Raw genomic sequence first — 11,681 nt, 5'->3', positions numbered from 1 at the left:
TATTTATTCATTTATTTTTAACTATGGCAGGTTTGGTCCAGCATACCCTTAAGATGCTTTTGGGAGACCAGGCCCTGATAATTTGCCCAATCCATCTGCAAAGTAGACAGATTGGAGGGCACTCATTGTGTATTGCTGTCTACTGAAGTGCCTCTAAAAAACAAGGTTTAATTTTCTCTGTCACCAAAAGGTGGTAGTGTTGCATAACTTTTGTCATCCAGTTGACAGTTTTCAAAATGGAATCCAACCAGACATTCCAAACACAAAACACAGGTAAAAGAGAATAATGTGAGCCCATAATGTGACATGTTAGCATGGCAAATGGCTAGAATGTTCAGTAGCCGATATATGATACATTTTTTCTCCTCTTAAGAGATCGCTGACAGTTGAGCAAGTTACACAGTTGTAATCCAAGCGTATTGCAAAAGTTCAGAGTTCAAATCAAATTGTATTTGCTTACTTACAAGCCCTTAACCAACAATGCAGTTCAAAAAATATAGTTAAGAAAATATTTACAAAATAAAGTTAAAATATAAAATCCAAAACTAACACGAAAATTACATAACAATAGCAAGGACATATACAGAGTCAATGTGCAGGAGTACAGGTTAGTCGAGGTAATTTGTGCAGTGACTATGCATAGATAATGGGGGGGGGTCAATGTAAATAGTCCGGGTGGCCATTTGATTAATTGTTTATTGTTCAGCAGTCTTATGGCTTGGGGGTAGAAGCTGTTAAGGATCCTTTTGGTCCTAGACTTGACGCTCTGGTACCGCTTGCCGTGTGGTAGCAGAGAGAACAGTATGACTTGGGTGACTGGAGTCTTTGACAATTTTTTGGGCCTTCCTCTGACACTGCCTAGTATATACAGTGGGGAGAACAAGTATTTGATACACTGCCGATTTTGCAGGTTTTCCTACTTACAAAGCATGTAGAGGTCTGTCATTTTTTATCATAGGTACACTTCAACTGTGAAAGACGGAATCTAAAACAAAAATCCAGAAAATCACATTGTATGATTTTTAAGTAATTAATTTGCATTTTATTGCATGACATAAGTATTTGATCACCTACCAACCAGTAAGAATTCCGGCTCTCACAGACCTGTTAGTTTTTCTTTAAGAAGCCATCCTGACACTGTTGTGTCATCAGCAAACTTAATGAATGTATTGGAGTCGTTCTTGGCCACGCAGTCGTGGGTGAACAGGGAGTACAGGAGGGTACTAACCACGCACCCCTGAGGGGCCCCAGTGTTGAGGATCAGCATGGCAGATGTGTTGTTTCCTACCCTTACCCCCTGGGTGCAGCCAGTTAGGAAGTCCAGGATCCAGTTGCAGTGGGAGGTGTTTAGTCCCAGGGTCCTAAGGTTAGTGATGAGCTTTGTGGGCACAATGGTGTTGAACGCTAAGCTGTAGTCAATGAACAGCATTCTCACATAGCTATTTATTTTGTCCAGGTGGGAAAGGGCAGTGTAGAGTGCAATTGAGATTGCTTCATCTGTGGATCTGCTAGGGCATTATGCGAATTTGAGTGGGTCTAGGGTTTCCGGCATGATGGTGTTGATGTGAGCCATGACCAGCCTTTAACAAAGCACTTCATAGCTACCCACGTGAGTGCTATGGGGTGGTAATCATTTAGGCAGGTTACCTTCGCTTTCTTGGGCACAGGGACTATGGCGGTCTGTTTGAAACATGTAGGGATTACAGACTCAGTTAGGGAGAGGTTGAAAATGTCAGTGAAGACACTTGCCAGTTGGTATGCGCATGCTTTGAGTACACGTCCTGGTAATCCGTCTGACCCCGCGGCTTTGTGAATGTGTACCTGTTTAAAGGTCTTGCTCACATCGGCTACAGAGAGCGTGATCCCTCAGTCGTCCGGAACAGCTGGTGCTCTCATGCATGCTTGAGTGTTGCTTGCCTCGAAGCAAGCATAAAAGGCATTTAGCTCATCTGGTAGGCTCACGTCACTGGGCAGCTCACGGCTGGGTGTCCCTTTGTAGTCCGRAATTTTTTTCATGCCCTGCGACATCCGACAAGCATCAGAGCCGGTGTAGTAGGATTTAACCTTAGTCCTGTATTGACACTTTGCCTGTTTGATGGTTCATCTGAGGGCATAGCGGGATTTCTTATAAGCATCCGGATTAGTGTCCCGCTCCTTGAAAGCAGCAGCTCTKGCCTTTAGCTCGGTGCGGATGTTGCCTGTAATCCATGGCTTCTGGTTGGGAATTATACGTATGGTCACTGTGGGGACGACGTCGTCGATGCACTTATTGATGAATCCGGTAACTGAGGTTGTATACTGCTCAATGCCATTGGATGAACCCCGGAACATATTCCAGTCTGTGCTAGCAAAATAGTCATGTAGCATAGCATCCGCGTCGTCTGACCCCTTCCATATTGCGTGAATCACTGGTACTTTCTGCTTTGGTTTTTGCTTGTAAGTAGGAATCAGGAGGATATAATTATGGTCAGATTTGCCAAATAGAGAGCGAGGGTGAGCTTTGTATGCGTCTCTGTGTGTGAAGTAAAGGTGGTCTAGGTTTTTTCCCTCTGGTTGCACATGTGACATGCTGGTAAAAACTGATTTACGTTTGCCTGCATTAAAGTCCTGGCGACTAGGAGCGCTGCTTCTGGATGAGCTTTTTCTTGTTTGCTTATGGCCTTATACAGCTCGTTGAGTGTGGTCTTAGTGCCAGCATCGGTTTGTGGTGGTAAATAGACATCTACGAATAATGTAGATGAGAACTCTTTTGTTAGATAGTGTGGTCTACAGCTTATAATGCAGTATTCTCCTTCTTTAATATTAGAAATCACGCACAAGCAGTTATTGACAAATAGACACACAAACCCTCGCCCTTTGTCTTACCAGATGTAGCTGCTCTGTCCTGCCGATGCATGGAGAAGCCAGCCAGCTCTATATTATCCGTGTCGTCGTTCAGCCATGTCTCGGTGAAATATAAGGTATTACAGTTTCTAATGTTCCGTTGGTAGGATAGTCTTAATCGTAGATCGTCCAGTTTCTTTTCCAATGATTGCACGTTGGCCAATAATACAGAGGTTAGTGGTAGTTTACCTACTCGTTGACGAATTCTTACGCTGATGATGGGGATTTGAGCCTTGTCTTGACAAAGCAGTATATCCTTTGCGTTGGACTCATTAAAGAAAAAATCTTTGTGCAGTTGGAGGTGAGTAATCGCTGTTCTGACGTCCAGAAGCTCTTTTCGGTCATAAGAGACGGTAGCAGCATCATTATGTACAAGATGAGTTACAAACGAATCGGAAAAACTAACTAAATAGAACTGTTGGTTAGGAGCCCGTAAAACAGCAGCCGTCCCCTCTGGTGCCATTATTAAATAGGTGATAGCCCATGTGCAAGCAGCGATAGATGTCAGATAATGTTTCAAGTTACTTTTAGTGTAGACTAATGTTACTTTTTCCTAAGGAGAAATCTAGGAAATATATCCCATTGACCCCCCAGATCTAGATCACAAGACCTTGAATTCAACCTCTGAAAACATATTGTCATCCCTGGAGTCAAAAACCTATCAAGGAGAGCATTGGTTTATGTCCTCAAATGGCTCCAAGGTATGTTTTCAATTATACAAGTTTCTGGTTACACTCACTCCAAATAAAACATCATGCTGCTGTAGGCTAGAGTTGAGCATCTATCTAAAGTGACAACCATCCAATGTTTGTGACAGATKTATCACCTGCCAAATGTAACCCCTGCACATAGAACCCCTGCTTCCCTCCATCAGGTGGAGGTGACACATGACAATGTGGGCAAACTCCTGCTGTTCGGTGATCATGATCCCCCTTGTACTCTGGCGGCTCTGCACATGCCTGCAGCTGAAACTCAATGCTGATACCCTACAGAGAAACMTTCAGATCCGCTTAGTTTGGTTGATGTTATATAGGCTACAGTATAATGTTACAGAAAATGTAAAATGTTTTCACAGTGGTGGCCCTGAACCTGCATGGAAAGTGGTGGTCTTTAAATTATGTTCAAGACATCCAGCAAATCCAGATCTGGTCTTGTGATGGTATGTTATTTTCATTTGTGCTTATGTCCTCTATGGTAAGTAATTGGCAATGGCGTCACTAAATATAGGACTTCCCATTACCTTCATGTTTAGATGGAATAGGTGCACATATATTAAATATAATACCATAAATGCTATGTTTTTACATGGTTATTACATCTAATGAGTGTCTTATTACATGTAATAACATGCAAAGGCCCCTCCATACCCATAAATACATCAAATTAGGTTTTAAACCACTGAATGGGTTTCTATCTAAGTGTTTAGGATATGGCTTAGATGTGTAGGTCATTCACAGGGGAAGTCTGTTACAAAAATATATACTGTTCCTGCTTAGATTATTTTGGGAGTTTTGGAAAGGTTGGGGAAGAGATTTAATTCTGAGGGAATTTGGCAAAATTCTATGGCACAATGGAGAGGCAGTTGGATTCTACACCATCAAAAAGAAAGGTAAAGCAGTCTCACATTGTGTTTGATTCCAATTTGCTGCCAGTTCACAAAACAAGCAGCCCAATTTGGATATTTTTTTCAATAATTGGTCTTTTGATAAATCAGATCAGATCTGAAAAAGATCTGATGTGAAAATATCTGATGTGATTGGTCAGAAATCAATTAGTGAGAAAAAAATATCTGAATTGGGCTGCCTGTGTGAAGGGCCCGTTTCACAGCTAATGCGAGGTGACGCAACAACTAATAGGTGAGTGTTACAACATCGACTGTGTACTCGATTGACAAATTGCTATTACATAACACTGATTAGCCAATCAGTGTTGAGCTGAGCTCAACTGTGGGTTGTCCCCGTGCAGCAAAATATAAATGTAACAGGTAAAAATGTTGGTCCCATGTTTCATGAGCTGAAAAAAAAGATCCCAGAAATGTTCCATACGCAAAAAAATATTATTTCTCTCAAGTTTTGAGCACAATCTCTGTGTTCTCTGAATTTTTTCTGAATCTCTGAATTCGCAAGTGGCTGAATCGCACCGGAGAAATAATATGAGCGAGGGAAACAGCACCCCTCTGTCTCAGTATGTGTAGCCCATGTATCTGATGCTGTCTGGACCAAAATAATATTATGTATAACTGTTGCCACAGTAGCATTTGATTGAGTGATGCCAGCAAGCATTTGACCTCCCTTGATAACATGATGAAACCCGCACACTGCTCTTTCTAGTCTCAGTTCTCTTTATTAAGTTTTTCGTATCGACCTCAAAGCCTTCGTCAGAGCTTTTATGAGTATTTTTAATTTTCACCCTTATATAGTCATTGTAGCCTCCCTTGACAAAAAAATAAATAACAATAATTAGCCAATCAGTGTTGAGCTGAGCTCAACTGTGGGTTGTCCCCGTGCAGCAAAACGTCCCCACAAAGGAGGCCAGTTTGGATTTGGCTTCAGACCAATCAAATCACTTCCTTTGCAAAACGTCATTTTCAGAAAAACTTGTCTGTTTCTGGTCTGCTTGTGTCAATGTCCTGCAGTAGCTAGCTTGATAAATCGGCCCTTTCCTAAACCATGGATGGAGATGGGGATTTGGACTTGTGGTTTTGACTTAATTCTCTGTACCATACATTAATATGTTGTGCCACTGGCCTGAGACAATTAAACTTAAATATGTAGCCTAGATATAGCCTAGTAGGCTCAAATTAACTAGTTAGCTAGCTAACTTAGCTGGTTCACTGCTGCCCATGCGAGGAAGTCAGGCTAGCAAGCATTTTAGCTTATGACAACAAAAACTAAGAGTGTACTGTATGACATTGCCATAGACTGTTTTGCCAGCATGAAAGAGAGGAGGATGGCATTGGCTTTAGAATAGTCTACAAGTACCATGTCTACAAGTAGCATGAGTTTAAAAAAAATGTTTACTTGCGCACACACACACAGAGAAATCAGTACCATGGATAACCACATGATATTTAGGAACATTGATTGGACTAACTTGTTTTTGYTATCTTTAAGATTGTTTTCAGTGTATTAAACTAAGCATATATAGCCTTGTTGAATTGATGATGTTTAAGTTGAAGTGGTTCTGGAATAGCGGAGGCAGGGCTCCTGTTGTCTTTGTCCTGACTTGCTGTAACTCGGTGGTTCTAAATCAGTAGTTGTTTGGTAAACTGTTGAAAACACTAACTTGCTTGACTGTTATATAACTATTTGTATGCAATGTTTGCTTTGTGGACTTCACCGGACAGATGTTGCTTTCCGGTTTTGTGATGAAACAAATGTGTAGTTGAATTTATTCCGCCACTGTGTGTCTTTTTGTTGTCACAGCGTTGTATAAATTCCCAATCTGGCCCTCAACCATCACGGTCACCTAATAATCCCCAGTTTACAATTGGCTCATTCATCCCCCTCCTCTCCCCTGTAACTATTCCCCAGGTCGTTGCTGCAAATGAGAACGTGTTCTCAGTCAACTTACCTGGTAAAATAACGGTAAAAAAAAATAAATATCACGTGGCGTATGAACGAATCGGTTATATAGCAAACAACGCAATTATCACAACATACAGTACCATTGAAAAGTTTGGACACACCTACTCACTGCAGCGTTTTTCTTAATTTTTACTATTTTCTACATTGTAGAATAACAGTGAAGACATCAAAACTATGAAATAACCCATATGGAATCATGTAATAACTAAAAAAGTGTTAAACAAATCAAAATACATTTTATATTTGAGATTCTTCAAAGTAGCCACCCTTTGCCTTGATGACAGCTTTGTACACTTTTGGCATTCTCTCAACCAGCTTCATGAGGTAGTCACCTGGAATGCATTTCAATTAACAGGTGTGCCTTGTTAAAAATGTATTTGTGGAATTTATTTCCTTCTTAATGCGTTTCAGCCAATCAGTTGTGTTGTGACAAGGTAGGGGTGGTATACAGAAGATAGCCCTATTTGGTAAAAGYCCAAGTCCATATWATGGCAAGAACAGCTCAAATWAGCAAAGAGAAARGACAGTRCATCATTACTTTAAGACAWGAAGGTCAGTCAATACGGAAAACTTCAAGAACTTTAAAAGTRTTTTCAAGTGCAGTCGCAAAAACCATCAAGCGTTATGATGAAACTGCCTTGCATGAGGACCGCCACAGGAAAGGAAGACCCAGAGTTACCTCTGCTGCAGAGGATAAGTTCATTAGAGTTACCTACCTCAGAAATTGCAGTCTAAATAAATGCTTCACAGAGTTCAAGTAACAGACACATCTCAACATCAACTGTTCAGAGGAGACTGTGTGAATCAGGCCTTCGTGGTCGAACTGCTGCAAAGAATCCACTACTAAAGGACACAAATAATAAGAAGAGACTTGCTTGGGCCATGAAACACGAGCAATGGACATTAGACCAGTGGAAATCTGTCATTTGATCTGATGAGTCCAAATTTCAGATTTTTGGTTCCAACCGCCGTGTCTTTGTGAGACACAAAGTAGGTGAACGGATGACCTCTGCATGTGTAGWTCCTACTGTGAAGCATAGAGGAGGTGGTGTGATGGTGTGGGGGTGCTTTGCTGGTGACACTGTCTGTGATTTATTTAGAATTCAAGGCACACTTAACCAGCATGGCTACCACAGCATTCTGCAGCGATACACAACAGGACAATGACTCAACACGACAATGACCCAACACACCTACAGGCTGTCTAAGAACTATTTGACCAAGAAGGAGAGTGATGGAATCCTGCATCCCAAACCATTGAGATGGTTTGGGATGAGTTGGACCGTAGAGTGAAGGAAAAGTAGCCAACAAGTTCTCAGCATATGTCCTTCAAGACTGTTGGAAAAGCATTCCGGGTGAAGCTGGTTGAGAGAATGCCAAGACAAAATGTTAACAATGTAAGGAGGTTTTCTCAATGAACATGTACATATTACCTCAACTAACTCGACTAACCTGTTCCCCCGCACATTGACTCGGTACCGGTACCCCCTGTATACAGCCTTGCTATTGTTGTTTGATTGTGTTTTTTTATTTTTTACTTTATTTGATTTAGAAAATATTTTCTTTTACAACTCTTATTTTCTGAACTCTGCATTGTTGGTTAAGGGCTTATAATTAAGCATTACACGGTAAGGTCTACTACACCTGTTGTATTCGGTGTATGTGACAAATAACATTTGATTTGATTTACAGTAAATGCTTTATGGAAAATTCAGGACAAATTCAGGACAACATCAAAGCTACCCCATTCAACCCACAGTGATATTGTATTCAACGCACTGGGCACACACTGGTTGAAACAACATTGTTTTCAAGTCATTTCAATGAAATTATGTTGAACCAATGTGGAATAGATGTTGAAATGACTTCTTTACCAATTGGGAAGTCTCAATTCCAGTAAACTGTCCATTGTATGTCTCCTACTCCTCTCCAGTGTGCAGGAAATACCTGTTGATGTACCAGAAACAAAGGGATTGGCTCTGTGAGGAGGAGGCTCCTGGGGGCTGACGCCAGAGATGGAACATATTGCTGAACATAGAGCTCAACCGCAACACAAACAGAGGCCATTTCTAGGTCTGAATCAGGGTGTACCAAGGCAAACGTTGTGTGTTAATGTTAGACAGACAGACATCACTATAAACATAACATGGTCTCTGAATTGTAAGACAAGAAAGCACACCTTGAAAGCATTCCACTTGTGAATAGGATTATGTTTGATTATATTATGTTAGGATTCTATAGCTTTTTTATTTCCATGTTAGTTTCATTCATTTTCAGTGTGAAGTATCATTGTAAAGTAAGAGCGTCTGCTAAATGACTTAAATGTAAATGTAAATGTAAAGTGGGGTTGTCTTTGTAGGTTCAAGTGAGAAGCAATGTCCAACAACATTGAAGAAGAAGAAGCGAAACAATAAAATTTGAGAAAAAAAATCTGACTTTGCCTGGACATACAATGTGTTTTGGTGACTTTTGGGGTCCATAACAACAAATTTAGCAACCACTGGATCTTGTAATTAAGACCATTTCTAAGATGTAGGGAGGAAAGAAGCCTTGTATACATGGGTTAGGGAATCAATGTGTAATGAAATATTTTACATCTGATTTAGCCTACTTTTCTGAGGAATGTGTATTCATGACTATACTATCTGCCTCTTGCCTAACACTTCCTTCAAGTAGTCACCTGATTATAGGTTTGCTGATGGGTTGGCTGCCGCCAGTGATGCAGCATCTTGTGATCACCACAGGAGTAAAAGAGTGAAGCCACCGGCAGACAAGGCTGATAGGAGTGCTAATTCCAAACGGGCTGGGACATTAGATTAAACCTGAGCACAGATGGAACATGGTCCTCAGAAGACTTCGGGTCATGGGTTTGATACAGTATGTCATTTGTAGAAGGACATACAAGGTAATTTGTGTCATTTGTGATTTTGAGCAACTGTAAGGTGTTGACAAAGGCTAGAATAATGGATTTTCAAAACTAAGTTTATAATTTTGTGACCTGAATTGCAGATATGTCAGTTTTATATTCTGCATAATAAATGTATAAGATCATCACTGCGGTTACATGGGTTTATGTTTCTATGTGTTTACTGCTTTGTATTCATTCTGTCCTGCCATCTCATGACTGTAATTGGATGTTAAAAGTAAGTGGCTTTGCAGGGCAACCTTAAAGGCCCAGTGTAGTCAAAACGAGTTTTTTTCTGTGTTTTATACATACACTATATGGCCAAAAGTATGTATACACCTGCTCATCAAACATCTAATTCCAAAATCATCTGCATTAATATAGAGTTGGTCCCCCCTTTGCTGCTATAACAGCCTCTACTCTTCTGGGAAGGCTTTCCACTAGATGTTGGAACATTGCTGTGGGATCTTGCTTCCATTCAGCCATAAGAGCATTAGTGAGGTCGGGCACTGATGTTGAGCGATTAGGCCTGGCTCGCAGTTGGCGTTCCAATTCATCCCAAAGGTGTTCAATGGGGGTTGAGGTCAGGGCTCTGTGCAGGCCAGTCAAGTTTTTCCACACCGATCTCGACAAACCATTTCTGTATAGACCTCGCTTTCTGCAGGGGGGCATTTTATTCCTCCTCCACGAAACTTTACAGTTGGCACTATGCATTCGGTCAGGTAGCGTGCTCCTGGCATCCGCCAAATCCAGATTCGTCCCTCGGACTGTCAGATGGTGAAGCGTGATTCGTCACTCCAGAGAACGCTTTTCCACTGCTCCAGAGTCCAATGGTGGCGAGCTTTACACCCCTCCAGGTGACGCTTAGCATTGCACATGGTGATCTTAGGCTTGTGTGCGGCTGCTCGAACATGGAAACCCATTTCATGAAGCTACCGACGAACAGTTCCTCTGATGATGTTGCTTCCAGAGGCAGTTTGGAACTCATTAGTGTTACAACCAAGGACAGATGATTTTTACACACTACGCACTTCAGCACCATTTCGCGGCTGAACCGTTGTTGCTCCTAGACATTTCCACTTCACAAAAAAAAGCCCTTACAGTTGACCGGGGCAGCTCTTACAGGGCAGAAATTTGATGAACTGACTTGTTGGAAAGGTGGCATTCTATGACGGTGCCACGTTGAAAGTCAGAGCTCTTCAGTACGGATCATTCTACTGCCAATGTTTGTCTATGGAGATTACATGGCTGAGTTCTTGATTTTATACACGTGTCAGCAATGAAATAGCAGAATCAACTAATTTGGGGTGTCCACATACTTTTGAACATGTAGTTTATTTCCACACTATGAGGTTGGAATAACCCTGTGAAATTGTGAAAATTATGATAATACCCTTTTAGTGTAAGAGCTGTTTGAAAAGACCACCTGAAACTTCAGCCTGTTTTGGTGAGATGGAGTTTTGGCCTGACTGGTGGAACCACCAGGCAGTAAATTAGTTAATAGACCAATAAGAAAAAGAGTTCCAAACCTCTCTGCCAACCTCTCAATAGCTAGTTTTCAGTTTTCCCTTCCCCACTCAGACCTCTCCTAGAGTCCTAGCAAAATTCTTTCTCTTTGCTAAGAAGCTATTTTTGTTTATTTTTGACCATTGTAATTGAAAACCGTCACAGTAAGGTACATAATTGTTACCCAGAAATGATTTCGTATTAAGATAAAACTTCTGCATGGACCGTTAATACCAGTGGAGGTCAGTGCCGTTTATGATGAGGGAGGACATTTTTTTTCATGAGCATGGCCTTATTTCTATTACAGCATGATGGAAGACTGTCATTCATATTCCATTCACCCAGTTCAATGTAACATCGATAGGTTTAGGCTACTACATGATACTCAAGTTTTCCCTATACCCATCATGAGGTTGCTACAACCTAGCCTGGGAATGAAAGTTTACAACTTAGGTGCACACAGGTCGAGAGAAAAAGTTGAGATGACAGTGACACATGGAAAGACGGGGACACATTCAATACCGCCTTTCACACTCTTGCCTGTATCTAGCTTATCTAGGGTGTAATCATTAGTCTAACAGTTACAAGAGTTTCTATTGGACAAATTCAGGTATTTTTTATCCGTGTTTGGTTTGCTTTTGTTTTAAGAAACGTTTTTTAACAGAATCAGCGGAGTGAATACACCCCTGATCACGCATAAACACAGTTCACTTTCATAGCAGCCACATTGTATTCATTTTAGCCTCTATGCACTCTCCTCCTCTCACCTTTTCCCTTCATTTGTGGACTTCAATGAACAA

At 41.1% G+C, this 11,681-nt stretch overlaps 1 pseudogene; it reads left to right on the top strand.

Moving 5' to 3' along the window:
* The first annotated feature begins 236 nt into the window (after positions 1-236).
* On the top strand, positions 237-8,477 carry LOC139023019 (soluble lamin-associated protein of 75 kDa-like; annotated as a pseudogene).
* Positions 8,478-11,681: the final 3,204 nt, after the last annotated feature.

The sequence above is a fragment of the Salvelinus sp. IW2-2015 genome, linkage group LG26, assembly GCF_002910315.2.
Source record: "Salvelinus sp. IW2-2015 linkage group LG26, ASM291031v2, whole genome shotgun sequence".
In the NCBI taxonomy this organism is placed as follows: Eukaryota; Metazoa; Chordata; class Actinopteri; order Salmoniformes; family Salmonidae; genus Salvelinus; species Salvelinus sp. IW2-2015.
This window is presented reverse-complemented; position numbering and strand designations above follow the sequence as displayed.